The following is a 16,414-nucleotide window of genomic DNA, read 5'->3' on the forward strand; positions in this document are numbered from 1 at the left end:
ATCCTGTAGGGAGCCAAATGACAAGATATGTGCTGGCTCAAAGTAAGTTATACTGCTCAGCATTTCACCCCTGACAATCAGGGTCCCACAAATATTATTTGCCCTTTAAACCAAGTCATGACTGGGTTTTTTTCTCCAGGTTGTGTTTCAGTGGAAATCAATTAACACACACATGTACACAGCTATTAGACTGTTTTCCGTGAAACAGTGACATGGGTCTTCTCACCACACTTTGTCACAAAAGCAAAAAGTATAAAAAACACAAAGCACGAAACATTCAGTATAAAAAAAGACTTGTCTCCTATCTGACAGGGCGGGGGGGGGGGGGGGGGGGGGGGGGGGGGAAAGGCAGACATAGACCAGGAAAGCACACAGTGCATCCCTCCTCACATCAGGAATGGTTGGAAGGATTTGGTTTTCCCTTCAGCCTTGCAGCCTATCATCTGGGATCCTGCCAAATGCAACCTTTTGCAATTCATTGCTTAGTACCTTACTAACAGTGCTGGCAAAGAGGGAAAGGCTCAATTACATTCACAGTTACAGAAACTTTGTTTTAAAAGGAGGAATAATAGATCTGAACTTGCAGATACGAGAGAGAGTGAAAAAGAGGAGAATACTGCTTAGAAATGATCACTAGGATGATCCAAGCTGCTTTCCTCTTTCCTTTCAGGCACAACAGTATCTCTAGGGGGGTAACAAGGTTGCTTTTGAGACAAAAAGAATCAGGTTACACTTAACAGTGCAATAAAGCATTTCAGACAGCAATGTTTCTCTTTCAAAGACAGTAGTTCTTATGGCATACGTCTGTTTCCACAATTTATTCTGGCAGTAGAGTATAAAGTACATTTCTATGAAAATACATCTCTTTGGTTCCAGGGTTTTGTTAGAATAAATTTGAAGGTTGGCTGTTGAAAAGTTTTAGGGGTGTATCCAAGCTTTTTGTTAAGATACTAAGTAATTTTTTGCAGGAATTATGCACCTTTTCCCTGTACCACAAATGCAAAAAGAACATGGCAATGTACCACGTTCAAAGAGCCAAGGGGAAAAAGGCAAAGTCAGAACCTTACCTAAAAAGCTGGGGGAACATTACTGAGAGCAGCTGGCTCACATACTCATGGATGTAGTGGGTATTTCCTGGAGAAAAGACAGCCCATGTCCTAAGGGCTTTACCATCCATGTAAAGGAACCAAAATGTTCCTTTCCAACTGGGAGCTCAAGCTTTAAAGACATTTAAGAGAAACTGAACTTCATCCACTAAGCCAAATTTTCAGCATCAGTGGCAGTTCCTTCTCTCAATAGCTCTTACACACAATCTCTTTTTATCCAGGTTTGGATAAGCATCTGCAGTATATCCATCTGAAGGATGCATGCCAGATACTTAGCTATACTTCAGAGTTTACATCTTCCTCCCTTATCAAAAGGTGTGTGGACTTGTCTCAGAAGACTTTCTTGGGGATGTGGGATTCTTTGTTGTTCCCAACAATGGACTGGAGCAGTATATATTAAGATTGGCATCATGTAGTTATTGTTCCTTTTAATTTTAAAAAACTTAGAAACTGCAACAATAATGCAATACCTATAAAGTGACAAACTCTGAATTGATTTTTACAAGTTGGGAACGAGACCCAGGGATTGTAATAGATAGTTCCCTGCAAAACCTCAGCTCAGTGATCACCTGTGGTCAGGAAACATACAGAACAAACACAGTTATGTATAGTTAGGAAATGCTCAGAGAGAACACAACAAAATAGCTCATGATGTTAAATGTGTGTATCATGTATAAAAACACTGTCAGCATGCACATGTGCCAGTATCTTGAAAGCTTATGGTGTCCTCCTCACCTCAAAAGGGATATGGTAGAATTGGGAAAGATTCCAAGAAAAGCAGCAGGAATGATCAAAGATATGACACAGCTTCTGCAGAAGGAACAGCTAAGTAGATTAGGACTCTTCAGGCTGCAAAGGAGGTAGTTGGGGAGCAGTATCTTAGAGACCTCTATCTGACCCAGGAGGGCTATAATGATGTTATAACCTTGATCAAAAGAACAGATCCTAACATCAGAAAATTTACATTTTTAACTCGTATCTAGAACAACCTAAGATGCCTTTCACAGCATGGACTACACTGCTGTGGAAGGACTTACTATTCCTCCCTGTCTGCATATATTGTTATAAATCCCAGCATAGATTCAGATCATGGAAATACGGATTTCAGCCGTGCAATCTGCATACCTCGTGCTTGGCTCTAACTGAGCCTGCAATGGCACGGTGACAGCAAAACACACTCCTGTTCCCCTGACATTCGGTTTTGGAAGTCCATATTGGCTAGGCTAACGGTGAAGCTGATCTATCACTTGCAGCTTGTTCAGAATGGAAGAGATCAATTGCTTATTGATTTGTGTTATCATGATCACAGCTCTTCCAGCCGCCCAGTGTTCTCCGCAGTCGCTGTTCTATTACATGGTAGACTTGGTTTAAATTAGCCTGGCTGATTCATGGGGCTCTGAATAAGACTGAAACAGTATATTTGAAAGCTCGTTTTAGTCCTCCATCTTAGAGACCTTTGTACTCATGTATCACCTGACATTCAAGGGCTTACCCTTCACTAGGCAGAGCTTAGGTTCATTACCTAATTAAGTTCAAAAGGTTGATTACCATTCACTAGGTGGAGCTTTGGTTGTAGCAGCATGGGAATTTATATTCCCTTGTTTTCCTCAGAAATGTACCTCATTGACAGAGTATCTACACATCTATTTTGGGAGGTACTTTTAAATCAATACCATGCTTCTAACTGTTCCTTTGAGTGTGGGGTTTTTTTTTTTTTTTGTTTGTTTTTTTTGATTCTTTGTTCATTTGGGTTTTTTTTTTTTTTGTACTTGTGTTGAGACTAGAGTGTGTTTAGTAAGCATAAAATGGTGTTAGGATTGTTGTTTCTGATCTGAGTGCTTCAGCAGAGGTTGGAGGAGGTACTTTACAAACACAGTTATTGCCACGGAGACCATCACTTCTCACCAGCCTTTCTCCATCTGTAATCATGTTATGCTTCTGTGCAAATACTGCAATTGTCTATACAGAAGAGTAATTTTATGAGAGCATTTAATGCATTTTTAGCCTCTTTTAATGTAATTTTAGCTGCAGGAAGCCAGCATCATGTAAATAGCCAGTTTTCCATAGATCACGAGCAAGCCATGGGAAATGGCAGCAGATGATGGGCTCATTCCAGTGAATAACTTGAAGAAAAAGCATTGGCACCTCTTTAAATGTCTACAGAATCACATTTAGTACTTTTTTGTTGTTATTAAAATCTGTATTAACTGCATTTCTTCAATATTTCTTGTACTTTTAATATTTTGTCTTTGCATGACTGCCACGAGTTTTCTATTCTTAAGCTGGGTTGGGGTTTTGTGTTTTTTTTTTTTTTTTAATTTAAAAAATATTTGTCAGGCAAAATACTGCAAGTGGCAGCACTGCAATGAAGCAACAAAAAGCAATCACTAGAGGTGTGGTTTGCAGGAGATAATTACAAACCCCTGCAGGGCTATGAGGTACAGATGAGTGCTTCTGGTATGGTGATTATCTCATGGAGGTGCCTTATTGTTATTATGAATTTCTTTCAGTCCTATGTATAAATAATTTATGTTAGTAAATTACTTTGATCTCTGATGGAAACTATAAGTTAGTGTTAGAAACTTCCAGCTGGGAGGTTCATAAACATTAACCTATTCATGTATAATGCCTGAACACCAATCAAAAGACTCTCTCTATCTAAGCAACTTCATAACTTCATTACATTTAAAGAGGATGCAATGGAGCAGAACATAAATGACATAGTGCTGCTAACACATCTTCAGCTTAGAAAAGGCTATTTGAAGTCCTGTTGAGAACCTGGACTTTTTAGAGATGACTCTAAGTGGCTCCTGCCTGTCTCATGTTTCTTCTCGTATTTGTCAGTAGTCATTTTTGCCTTGACAGTACACTCTCCTAATGAGCTACAGAGAAAAATGCTGTTTATGTAGATTACTCTCATTCGCACTGCAGAATCTCTAACAGAGATATCTATCTTCTTAATGTAAACATTCTCCACATTTTTGTGGAAGATATTACAAGAAAGTTGATGCTTGCAGCTCTCTTGGTAAAACAATACCAAGATAATGAGCCACAGCACCATATACTTTTTCCTAATTGGATCTAAGACTCCAAAATAGTCAGTAGAGGAAGGATATAAACACAGTGAGGTGGGTTTCCAACTTCAATACCTGGTTTGGATTGTGGATATTTGCATAAGCCTGAGAGAAACACAATAGGACGTGGTTTATGGGCGAAGACCCAAAATACAATCTTCCACCAATCAATATTTACAATGGAAGCTCATAATGTTCACTGCATAGTTTTCGCACCAACCGAAATGTTTTAAAACTCTGCAGAGAAAACAGGGACAGCACAAAGGTGGGTTATAAGCTAAATTAGAGTCTTTCAAATTCAAGAAACCCAGGTAAACTGTAATGACAGAATCTCTAATCCCAATTCCCACATCCACGGGCTTCAGACAGTTGTGAGGCCATCATATTCTGTCTACATGTGGAGATCTCAAATCCAACAAATTCCTTTTCTTGGCACATAAACCATGAATGCACTAAGCCGCAAAGGTGGCACAATAATACTAGTAACAGAATCACATGGATGCAGAAATGGATGACATGGACTGGCCACAGCTTCAATTAAGCCATCATAGCAAGTGGGCAGAATTTGCAACCCATACACATAGCTGGGATCTACAACTGGGAAAGTATTGCTCCTCCACACTCCCTAGGACAAATAGGGATAATACTGGGAAAAGGAAATACTGGTTTGTTGGGCTCCCTTTTTTTCTTTAAACCTGAAATTTTATTGCCACAATAGCTGTCTTCAACATTACTAGCTTCAAAGGCATTGCATTTTTGATAAATACATGGTTAAAGAACAAAGCAGAAAATTTCAACTCTGCAACAGGTATAATCAGGAAAGAAAGACAATCTTTTTCTCTTACACTTGCAAATCAGGGACCAGATGACCCCACAATATGATGATTCTGCCACAATTAGGCAAAGGAGTGGGAAGTGAGCAAGAAGCTCTTAAAACTCAGTTTGCATAAATAGGCTAGAAATAGATGGTGCAGCAGGGAAAGATGAAGAACCGGAAAGAGAAAGAAAAGCTGGAGCTAATTTGTCAGCCCATTATTATAGCACTTTTGGAGACTACCACATGAATATGTATGTACACCCAGTACCACTGTACCCCAAAGTCTATGAACTACTTTTGGGATAAAGTACTGAGAGCGAATAGGAGAGACAGAGCTCTTCCCAGCCTTTTCAATCAAAAGGTTGATTACAGAAGTAGCTATTTCAGACTTGCAGAATGTTAACTATAAACCCAGTCAATATAAACTTAAGGACTTTAACAACTAAACCATTAATCTGACACACAGAATAATTCCTTTGCTGTCTAAAAGAATTTCATGCCCACGAATGGAGCAGCCACACTGTTATACAGCTAGCAGTAAATAGGTGCTAAATGCCTCTGGAGAGAAGGAAGAACCTTCATGATTGTACCTACTGCACTTTTGAAGAAGATATTTTAAAACAATAAAATATGGACAAGTGCCCTACTGCATGTTTCCTTATTCAAGGATCAGTCTTTATTTGCAGGAACAACCCACTTGTCTTACAAAATGGAAGTACAGAGTGTCTGTGATTGAAAGTCTCTCCTGTTTGCTTTTACTAACGTTATTTCAGAAGTGTCTTCATAGGTTATACCTGCTTCAAATGTGCAAACTTGGCCATAAAAGGAAGCTCCAGTTAATGTAAAGCGTTCAGTTACAAGCCACATAACAAGTAAATTAAGCAGCAAAGCAAAGTGAAATAGGTTACAGCAGGAGATCTTGGAAGAAACAGAGGGTTCATGAGGCAAAGATCCAGAGGGCTCGTTTGGGATGCCATAAAAAAGGGACTAGCAGTGACAACAGGCTAAAGAAGAAATGGAAAGGAGACTGATGATAGGTGAGCAGAGAACAGAAATAGAAGCAAAGGTCCATGAGGTAAGTTTTAAAAGGGAGAAGTTTTAGGGCAGACAGGGAACAATCTTTCAAATGAAGTGAATGTATTAAAGGCATCAGGAGGTGGTATCTGTAGGGATACAGTCATGGTATAAAGTAGGAGTGAGGAAGAGCCAAAAGAAATGGTTTAATTGCATATTCCTTTTGACTGATTTCCCTACTACAGTCCTACTCTCTGACTCCTTTGTGATACAACTTCTGTATGTCAGCACTACTTTTTACCTTTGCTTAAAGGGATCAGACCTAGCAAGATCCTTCTGTGGAAATAAAAATCTACTTTTTTTTCTTCTTTTTTTTTCCCCCTCTGAACAGCACTACTTGACATAGAAATTCTTCACAAATCTCTGTCTTGTTATTGCAATATATATATAGAAAGGTAGTAGACTGCATTTCTTTTAACTGCCCTAATTATGTAATATTCTCCAACACAATGGCAACTCGGACTTGAAAGCAAGCTGGGCAATAATTTGAACCAGCCAATGTTATTAAAAAATTAACAAGTCAGGTTTTGTCAGCTTCCTCCTTTTAGTCCTCTTCATTACATTTTTAACTGTTTAGAGAAAGCACTTCTATTACTGCTTTCTAAAAAGTAGAGGAAACAGAAAGAGAAAACACTGTTATTATTAGTAGAAAATGACACTTCACGGTCATCAGTTTAAAAGCATTACAATCAGCTGCCTCTTGCAAATGACAAACGCTGTGGCTGAAGGCACTTGAAATCAAAGATGAGCAGAAACCCACTCTTTGATTTCCAAACAAGAGACCATGCTACCAAACATACTGAGTTCTTAATTAAACAAGAAGAAAATGAATTTCTTAAATAAATGAGAAAGGGAGGAATGAATTAAAAGAAACATATATGCCCGAACATCACAGCCTGGTTTTCTGTAACTCTTTGCCTACTCACAAATGCTTGCAGCTGGCTGCTCTGCTTTAATGATTGCATCTCGCTCTATTTTGCCACTTGGCTTCTCCTCAGCTCCTGCCTGATCATATTTCTAAATGTCACTCACATTTATGCAGGCCAGTGCACAAAACAAAATTAATTTAACTGAATGGCACATTAATATTATTACTTTTGACAGCATGGAAAACTTACTAACTATAGCATGTCACAAGGCTAGTCTTCTAGTGAGTAGTCTAAGTATAACGTTGAAAGGAAATGTAATATATTTGAAAGATTTTTTTTTTTTTGGCTTATCAGACACTGTGAGAAGTCAAATCACAATGCTTTTCCATAATTATTAGAGTACTATATGGGCATTGCAGTCACTTTACAGAAAGTCCTTGTTCTCCTGTGAAAGGGTACAGGAAGCCATAGTACAGTACAGTATCCTTGCTTGATTTGAAAACATCTCTTGTAGTAAGTATGGGCACCTTAATGCTTAGTTAATATAGTTTCTGCTACCAAGAGTGTCTGAGTTTCCAAAAGCGATTGACTCCAAAGCTTTAGCTTATGGATTGGAATTACAGCATACATCCGAAAATATACAGGATCGGCAGACAGCAGAGAACTGTAATCAAGAATCAAATCAATTACCGATTTCTTACTTGTAAGATATACCACTGGATGTCATACTGTATTAAAAACCTGGCATGAACAGAGTCCTTGCTACGATGACCATACATTACCGATTAATGAAAGACAGAACAAACAGATTAAACCAACCCGTAGGTGGGAATGATTGGCATGATGAATGAGTAACCATCTATGGCTGCTGGTAAATTCTGCTGAAATTCAACAGCCCCAGGAAAAGACTATCAGGTGAATTCAGTGCCTCCATTACTGAAGCCATACAGTATATTTCTATTTGTTCTGCAAGAACCACAAAGAGCAATTCAGTGGAATTTGTGGATTATCTTTGCAGCCAGCTATCGTCTTCCCTTTCCTCTGTAACAAACTACCCAGACGAAAAGACCTTGCACCTTGTACCAGTCCCAGCTACATTATAAATAAATGGTTCCTTTTGCAGGGACACTAGCACAGCCTGGTTCACTCAACTCCTGCAGACAGATGTCCTCCTTTCTGTCGTCTCTTGCTTGCTGTAACACCAGTTTAGCTTTCATGTTCCTCCATAATATCCCCCAGTACTACCTCCAGCTCCCTTCCATGACCCCAATCATAAACACCACACAATACAGCAACCTCCTCCAAAATCTTCTAACTTGGCAATTAGGCAAGAGGCAGTACGTGATGTCGTTGTTTTAAAACTAGAAACCTGCTGGTTAGCTAGAGGCTGGCTAAACAGAACACATGAGGACCTGACACATGCTCAAGGGTTTCCCTGAACAGGGCAAGAATCCAAGTATCTATCCTCTTTAAGGCATTGCTTTCCATTAAATTTACAGGAACCTTCTTACCATGCTCCCCAGCTTCCAGGGCAGCAAGCAACACAATTCTGTGCCAAAACCAGCTTGTGCCTTTATTTTCACAAGAAGACAACTCAGCCATACAGGCAGGTGAGGATCCTCACTGCACTGCAGCCACAGTGGTGACCTGGAAAGGGCTGCAGATCAGGGAACTGCACAGCAAGCTGAAAAGGAACTGGATTTGCTAAAGGGAAAACCACAGACAGCTGATGTAAGTTAACAGCTGATAGGTGAAGTCTCACAACAAGACAGTTGTCCACCTGTAATTTATCAAGATGAAGAAGACTTTCCTTAATGTATAATTTCACCCAAGTCAATGTCATCTTTTATTTCCATCCACTGCTTCTGTGCTAAAAGCACAGGCAGGATTTGAAATCCCTTTCTGCGTCATTGCTCTTCATTTGGAAAGTTTTCTTACATTGTCCTCTTTTACTAATTTTTGTACTGGAGATTTTTCCAGAGCATCAAGACTGCCTAAAGATATGAGATGGGGTAAAGGATGTGCAGCTGGAAAAGAGGCAAGCTGAAAACCCTCAGAAAAGCTCAGAGCCACTCTTGTTCTAGTGCTTCCTCATTTCAGGGAAGTCAGAAATATGTAAAATACTCTCTCAGATAATTTAATATTTTTGTCTTTGGTTCCAGTTGAAATAAAGAAACTAATACATGCCTCTTTCTACAATGCCCTGCATTATAAGCTCATTAAACATTTGTGCTCAGTTCAAGAATGAGTTCCTTCTAACTAGTGCTATGTATTCAAATCTATTGACTTACCCTTACCAGGCTCATATCCACTTCTTAAACTAAGCATTCAAAAATATATTTTTATGAAACTACTGAAAGATATTCAAGTTTTTGGATAAATACATACTGGCAAAAACCTCTTTTATTACTCCACTTCCCTGGCTATTTCACTTTGAAAAACTCTCTTAATGCATTCTTTAGGAAGACAAGACAGCTCATCAAAGGTCATCATAGCAATCAGTACCACACACTGAATTTCATTAATCTCTTCAGTAAAAAGAAAGAGGTCACCGCAGTCATCTATAAAAAACTAGGAAAGAAGACTGCACTTATCATGAGATCTCTGGCTCAATGATGTTCATTTTTAATAAACCTTAGACCACAAGGGAAATTCCAGAAGACTGGAACAGTGCTAATGTTATGCCCATCTTACTCAAAAAAAGGCCAAATGGGATGAAGGCGGTATCTATCAGCCTTTTGCCTTTTATCAAACCCAGATGAAACAAAGGAAGAACTCATAAAAGTTTGTATTAATGTTGATTTAAAGGATATGAAATATAATGAATGTGAAGTCACGTGGTTTTATGGAAAACAGGTCTTTTCCCTATCTATTCCTATTTTCCTATCTTTTCCTAAGAGGAAAGATTCACTCTTTGTTAAGATTGTAAATTTGGTTGATGAAGGAAACATGCAAAAATTTTTTTTTGTTCTGTTCAAGATCTGCTGCTGTTTTTATAGATGTGGAAAACATTTCTGCTGATAAAGTAAGCAGGTGATACAAAAATTATCATAATGGTAAATAATATTGCAACAGGTTGGTCAGAGAGAAAGTGCTAAATTGCTTAGCTGTAACCAGTCACACAGAGTACCTTTTCAGACAGCCAAAAGCAAAAATTCTACATCCTAAGACAAAGAACTCAAGACTATTTCTAGGTATCTACTGAATCAGGCAATGTATCTTACAAGGCAGTGCCTCCTGCTGAGGATTTAGGGTCACAAGCTACAGACCATGAACTGCTCGTGTAATGCTGTGCAAAACATTCAACAGTAGAAGTGAGCAGAAGTAGCTGGTGACTTTGCCTGTCTGGCAAAGATATAAAGTATACTGCACACAGTTCCTGTGTACATGTATTTTTTTTTAAGATGCTGAAAACTACAAAGAAGATAAAAAGTCACAACTCTTATTGGAAAAATGGAGAAAAAGCCTGATTGTGAAAAACATAAAAGATGAATTTCTGCAGCTTTCTGAAAAGAGGATTGGAAGCGACTTGATTACAGTGCATAAGTACTGTAGAGAAGAGGAAGCCTCATGTATTAAATGGCTTGAATCTACTGAAGAAGGGTATAACAAGAATCAATGACTTGGAGTAGAACCCAGTAACATTTAAATAACAAATAAAGTACACATTTTTAACAGAGAGATAGAGCTGAAGCTGTAAGGGATGTGTTATTTTCTCCATCTGCTGATGTCTTAAAATCAGTAACTTGCAAACTCTTTGGGTTTAAGAGTTTTCCAGCGGAGGTGCAAAGCTGCCTATAACGAACACTGGTCTATTGTCAGCCGCCTTCTCTTTGTATCCTTGTCAGTAAGGTCTCATGCAGAATTTTCCAGTGGAATTTCCACAAAATTCTGATTAGATGATACTAAAATGTGTCATGGGAGACTTGGTTTTGGTGAACTTCCACTAAAACCATGCAGGATAATGCTGAAAGTCAGGATACCATTAGGAAATCTGAGCTTTTGGAGTTTGCAGTCTATGGCCATGCAGCCAGGACAAAATGCCATAGGCTAAGAATCAGAGGGTTTCTAGCTCCTTGCTCCAAAAACAAGCAAGGTCTAACTTTCAAGCTTGTAAGGGGGTTTCCTTGTGCCACCTTCCTCCCAACTTGGCACAGGGGGAACACTACTGTCTCCTGGATGCTGTCTGTTTCCTAGACTGAATTTGATTATAGGAGGTTCTTTAAAATGTTCCTTGAAGAGCTAGGATTCCTCCAGATTTAGGGCAGACAACCTCACCTCATTTAGAAAAATACCTAATTTGATAGGAAATAGTAGTATTTCTAAACAAATCAAAGGTTTTTGAAATGGGAGATTTTTTTTGCAGAAAGAAAATTTTAATGTTAGCTAGTCTAGGCTCAATGCAAATAAAATAGATCAGATTTAAAGACCTGTCATCCTCAGTGAGTTGTATGAGCTCACCTTCTGGCAACAAACCCAAGGAATCAATGAACAGGTGGGCTAAAAAGTCTAAGGAGCATGTCCCGATGTTTATACACAAGATATTCACAGCTTTATATGTAGTGATTGTGCTTGAAGGCTGACTAACAGCTCGTTTTCATGATAGGGAACATATAAACAGGAAAGTTTCAGAGCCTTAAATTCTTACATAATGTGACCGGTGTTTGTGCTCACAGGAACTTACGCCAATTGTAGAACTCTACAGCTGAAATCCAAGCAGGAAGCCAATATTCTCAAGTCATTCTGGAACATATGATTGCTGCAGCAAATCTAGTACAGCTTAATTAAAATCTGTTCTCATTTACAATTATCATATATCAGAAAATATTAATTTTTGGATTTTATGTTTTTAATCATAAAAGTTGTAACTTTCAATACACTAAATGTGCAAATTTTTCCTTTAGGCTGATGGACAAAACTAAAAGCACACAGTTCTCCATTGAGAAATCAACTAATAGTTCAGTATCACAGACAGACATTCTGAAGAAATAAGCAAGTCTTTTAAGAGATTTTAAATGATTTAATGATTTAAAGGGTATGTAGAAAAGTATGATCCTATATCTAGAGAAACATCATCATTTGCTATATCAAATTGGTCCTCATTATGAAAAAAAGAGGATGGGGAAGCATGTGCATATTTGGATGGCACTTGAAGTTACAGGTGGGTTTTTTTGGAGAGCTTTGATGTGTTGTCATATACAAGTTAATGTTTAAGAGTGATAGAAAAAGAAAATGCAGGGATGAATATCTACTATGACAAGAAAGAAATCATGGGTTACAGAGATATGCTGTGGAAGAACTGCAGCTCTTTGTGTCACAGACTTGTAATAGTTGTACCTATTTTCTGTACAGTAAGTACGAGCAAAAAAATTACAGTAATCAAAATCAATTCAAATGACCCACATCTCCTGGAAAACTTGCCTGCTCTAAAACATCACAGAAAATTAATGTTCAGCCTGATTAATATGAAAGTCTGAGTAAAAACACTTTCAGCATAATCTGCTGCTACCTAATTCTGGGCTGGGCATTAACAGACAGGGGATGTCAGCTGCAGACCTCAGGGCACTCACACGAAAATGAGCTGCTGCCAGTTTTGAAACCTGAGCTTCACTCATCAACAGAGATCCTCCTGTTAATTTTCACAGTTACTGAAGAAGATAGGGAAAAACAAAGGATTCCAGACAACCCAGTAGCTCTGAAGATTACCAGAAGTAATTTAAGTAGCACCTAAAATTGGTTAAGGATCTAATGGGAAGCTCAGGCGCTGTCTGCCCAATGCCATCCATACCACTGAGAAGCTGCAGTGCCATGTTCTTTGCTGGTGGCATCAAAAGCAAGTTATAAACCCCACATAATGGTAATCGTCTAGGGAATGACTTAGGTTAGAATTTTATGGCAAGGTCTCTATCTAAGAAGAACCGACTTCAACTGAAGGTCAGCCACAAGTGGAAAAAGGCACTAGAGAAGGGCTCCCAAATTTAGTTGTCATTATCAGTCACAGTGGAAGTAGCAATAACTCCTAATTCTGTTCTGTTGTAGGCGAATGCATCCAGTCGATCAAGCAGCAATAACATATCACTTTGAACTCTCTCACTGCTAGTTTGGAAACTCCTACCTTTGGCACTATTTCTACAATTGTAATTGCAGACAATGCTCAAGGAAAAGGTCTTGGCCTCCATGTCACTGGATTCAGTTTCAGGTATTTCTTTTCATCTAGTGTTTGGCCAGCAAGAAGCACATACAGACAATATCTGGGTCCAAAAGGAGATCAGAAATAAATTTCATCTGCGCACTGATGATTGTAGCTCAAAGTGAGTTGTGTTCTGCTCTAAGGAGACAGCAGGAGTAGTAATTCTGTGGCAGTGACCATACTCAAGCCCTCCACAGAAAAAAAATCATACTCTGGAAACTCTGCCAGCAGACGGGACAAAACAACTACAGTACCACTCCATCCATCTAGAGAGTGAGCCAGCCAGGCAGCCATCTGAAACAGAAAGTCCCAGTTAATGCAATTAAAGGCTGCTCACAAAACTATTGAAGTCTGCACAAAAGCTTCCATCACAGAAGATGCATCATAAAAGGGTGTATTTATGCTCCATACTCAGGTCTACATCTCATACGCACACATACACACAGAGTGAGAATATGCTAAGAAGTGAGGAGGTGGAGTGATTCACAGAAGTTTGATCTCTGGTCAACATAGATACTAAAAAGCAACAGCATCTTTAGACTGGAGGCTAAAAAGTGCAACTTAATTATTAACTGACTCACTCAGGTGTATAGAATGATGGTAGAAGTTAAAAAAAAGAAAAAACTAAAAGAATAAGAAACTGAGAGATCAGTCAGCATTTTATGATTTTCTCCCTTCATGTGGCCAGTGCTATGAAAGTCTGGAGACAGAGAGAGAGAGCAAGAGAGAGGAGAAATGGTTTGATCTTTAGACAGTGGCATCATTCTTGGACTAAAATTCCTCACTATTGGAATTTTAGATGACAGAGAGGTTAAAAAAACTTGAATTGTACAGCACCAACATTATAAATGTTCATGCTCAGATAAGGTACAGAAAAGCATTTACATCTATCTTGTTAATCTCTTTAAATCTTATGTATGATGTAGAGTTACCTATGAACATCCAAGAATAATAATATTTGCTTTGATCTGTGTGATTGAAAGTGAAAGACTAGCCATGATCAGTCCTTCAAAAAGAACTGTGTGTACGTTGTAGACTCTAAGATCTTAAAAACTGGAAATGTCAGTTCTCCATTAACCTACAAGGGAAGAATGCATGAAATGCAGAAACAGAGATAGTCTATGAAAAGGGTTTTTTCTGTAAGTTATTATTTTGTACAACAGCATCCTGCCCAGACAGAATTAGACATGAACAAGAGAAAAAGGCTATGCTATTCCAAAGGTTTTTAGAATCTAACTGAAATCATCATATCCTGAGGGTTTCTCTAGTTATGATGACAACAATCACAGAGTAAGCTGCAGAAGGCCATGGAAAAGAAAGAGGAAAGAAGTACAGGGTTGATGATTGCACTAAAACCACCCAGCTGCATCACCTGTAACACAGCAACAACACATCAGCCAATGTGAGGAATTTCTTTGGCCTTTGGTGGAAGGCTGAGTTTCATGATACAATCGAACTGGTAACTGTAGGAACAAGTTACCCCTGTCTGTTATCCATTTAGCCTAGGAATAAGACCTGGTAATACATCCTAAATTAATGTACTCTACCTCTTAAAATATTAACATAAAAACAATAAAAGCCTAATACCACTGAACTGAAAATACAGTATTATGTTCTAGATTCTAGCTGTGATTTCTCTAACATAAGGGCATTTGGTGCTAATTCCTGTCACAGGCACAATGCAAAGTGCTTCAAATACCAGTTAAGCTTGTTGTTGAACTAAACTGAAACACAACAGGCTCTGAAAAGAGGTTAAATGGTTACTATGGTAATCCCTGACATGGTCTAAATTGGTGTTTAAGAGCTGACAGAGGAAAAAAATGAAGAAAATGGCTAATCTCTTTCTGTCTCGGACCACTATTCCTAAATCTGCGTCTTTAACCTTTTCAAAAATACATCTTTCTCTGATGCTTCTGGAAACCAAGATCTTTTAGTTCTACGCAGAGTGGGCACAACAAAGTGAGGAGACTGGAGTGGCATACTACGCCTCAACCTTTTAGTGAAAAAGCTGTCGTCTTCTTTGTGAGAGCTGCTCTTTCCTTGTGACTGTTAAAATGCTGGTCCCTGTTCTGAAGGTCCTTCTAATGACACCTAGGATGGAGTATTTTCATACTGCCATCTTGCAGCTCCTGATCCTGGTTTGTAACAGCAATCAGATAACAATTTTTGTCACTGTTTGCAAAGGGAGGGGAGAAAGGGAAATAAGGTATTACCCTGGACTACTGCATTCACTGATGCTGGTAGCCAGAAAAATAAGTACATAAAAGTCCAGATGGAGAACGATGCAGGAGAATTTCATATATAGCATGTTCTGTGGTCCTTTCACACCAATCAGCTGATTCTGCAGATGCATTTGCAATCCCTCCCAGATTACAGAGCTTTATAACTGGGAGTACACCACAATTATGCCTGAATTCCCTGGAATTCCTTCTGCAGCTTCCATCCAAAACATCTCTTCGTAGTGTAGCTTTAGTGCCTTCCACTTGGAATATACTTCAGCCCATGCAAATGAGATACATCAGCTATCTGAATGAATCACTTGCAGGTACGTGGAAAATACTTCCAGCACCTAAGTGATTAAATTCTGCTTGAGCCTTTTTAAGAAGAACTCTAAGATGATTTTGATCCCTCTCAGCATCTTTCTCAAAAGCCTATAAAAAAACCATTCAGAACATTGTTTTCCAAATGTCACTGTATGTTTAACATCCAAGTCCAGTGTTTTTCAACTCCTTGGCTGGTCTGGCCTCTCTCCTCTACTAGAAAATATCCTATACTTGAGCAATAAAAACCCACACAATAACATTAAGAGGCAGAGGTGGGGAATTGTCCACTCTTCCTTCCTTCGGCCTTGTAACTTTCTTCAAGGTCTTTACGAATACACCTTGTCTAGAATCAACATTAATATAATCATTATTATTTTGTGTATGGATCATTAGATGCTTAGCACCAAGTGTAGGATCTACTTTGTCAGCACAGTTTATCCACAAGATGCCCTTCCACATTTGAAAATCAAATGGTAATAAGTATGTTTTTGACAAATAAGCAATACAAGTTTTTCTGATCTCAGAATGAATACTGTTCAGAAACAGAAGGGTCTCAGCAAAGCCTGAATTTAACACTATCACTGAACTTCTCCTGCTTGTCTACTGTCCTCTGTATTTGAATTTAATATCTGTAAAGCCAGACAGTCTGAGATGAATCAAGACAAGTTCCCTTTTGACTTCAAGTAAGCCAATTACATTCTTTTTGTTATAACACAAGAATGCCTCTGACCTCCTAAGGTA

The 16,414-nt window shown here is 38.6% G+C and overlaps 1 protein-coding gene across 1 annotated transcript in view; it reads right to left on the minus strand.

Annotated features, from left to right (window-relative positions):
- Positions 1 to 16,414, minus strand: part of SYT1 (synaptotagmin 1) — a 375,273-nt gene that overhangs the window by 60,045 nt on the left and 298,814 nt on the right. The window lies entirely within an intron of this gene.

This window comes from Gymnogyps californianus, chromosome 1, assembly GCF_018139145.2.
Source record: "Gymnogyps californianus isolate 813 chromosome 1, ASM1813914v2, whole genome shotgun sequence".
In the NCBI taxonomy this organism is placed as follows: Eukaryota; Metazoa; Chordata; class Aves; order Accipitriformes; family Cathartidae; genus Gymnogyps; species Gymnogyps californianus.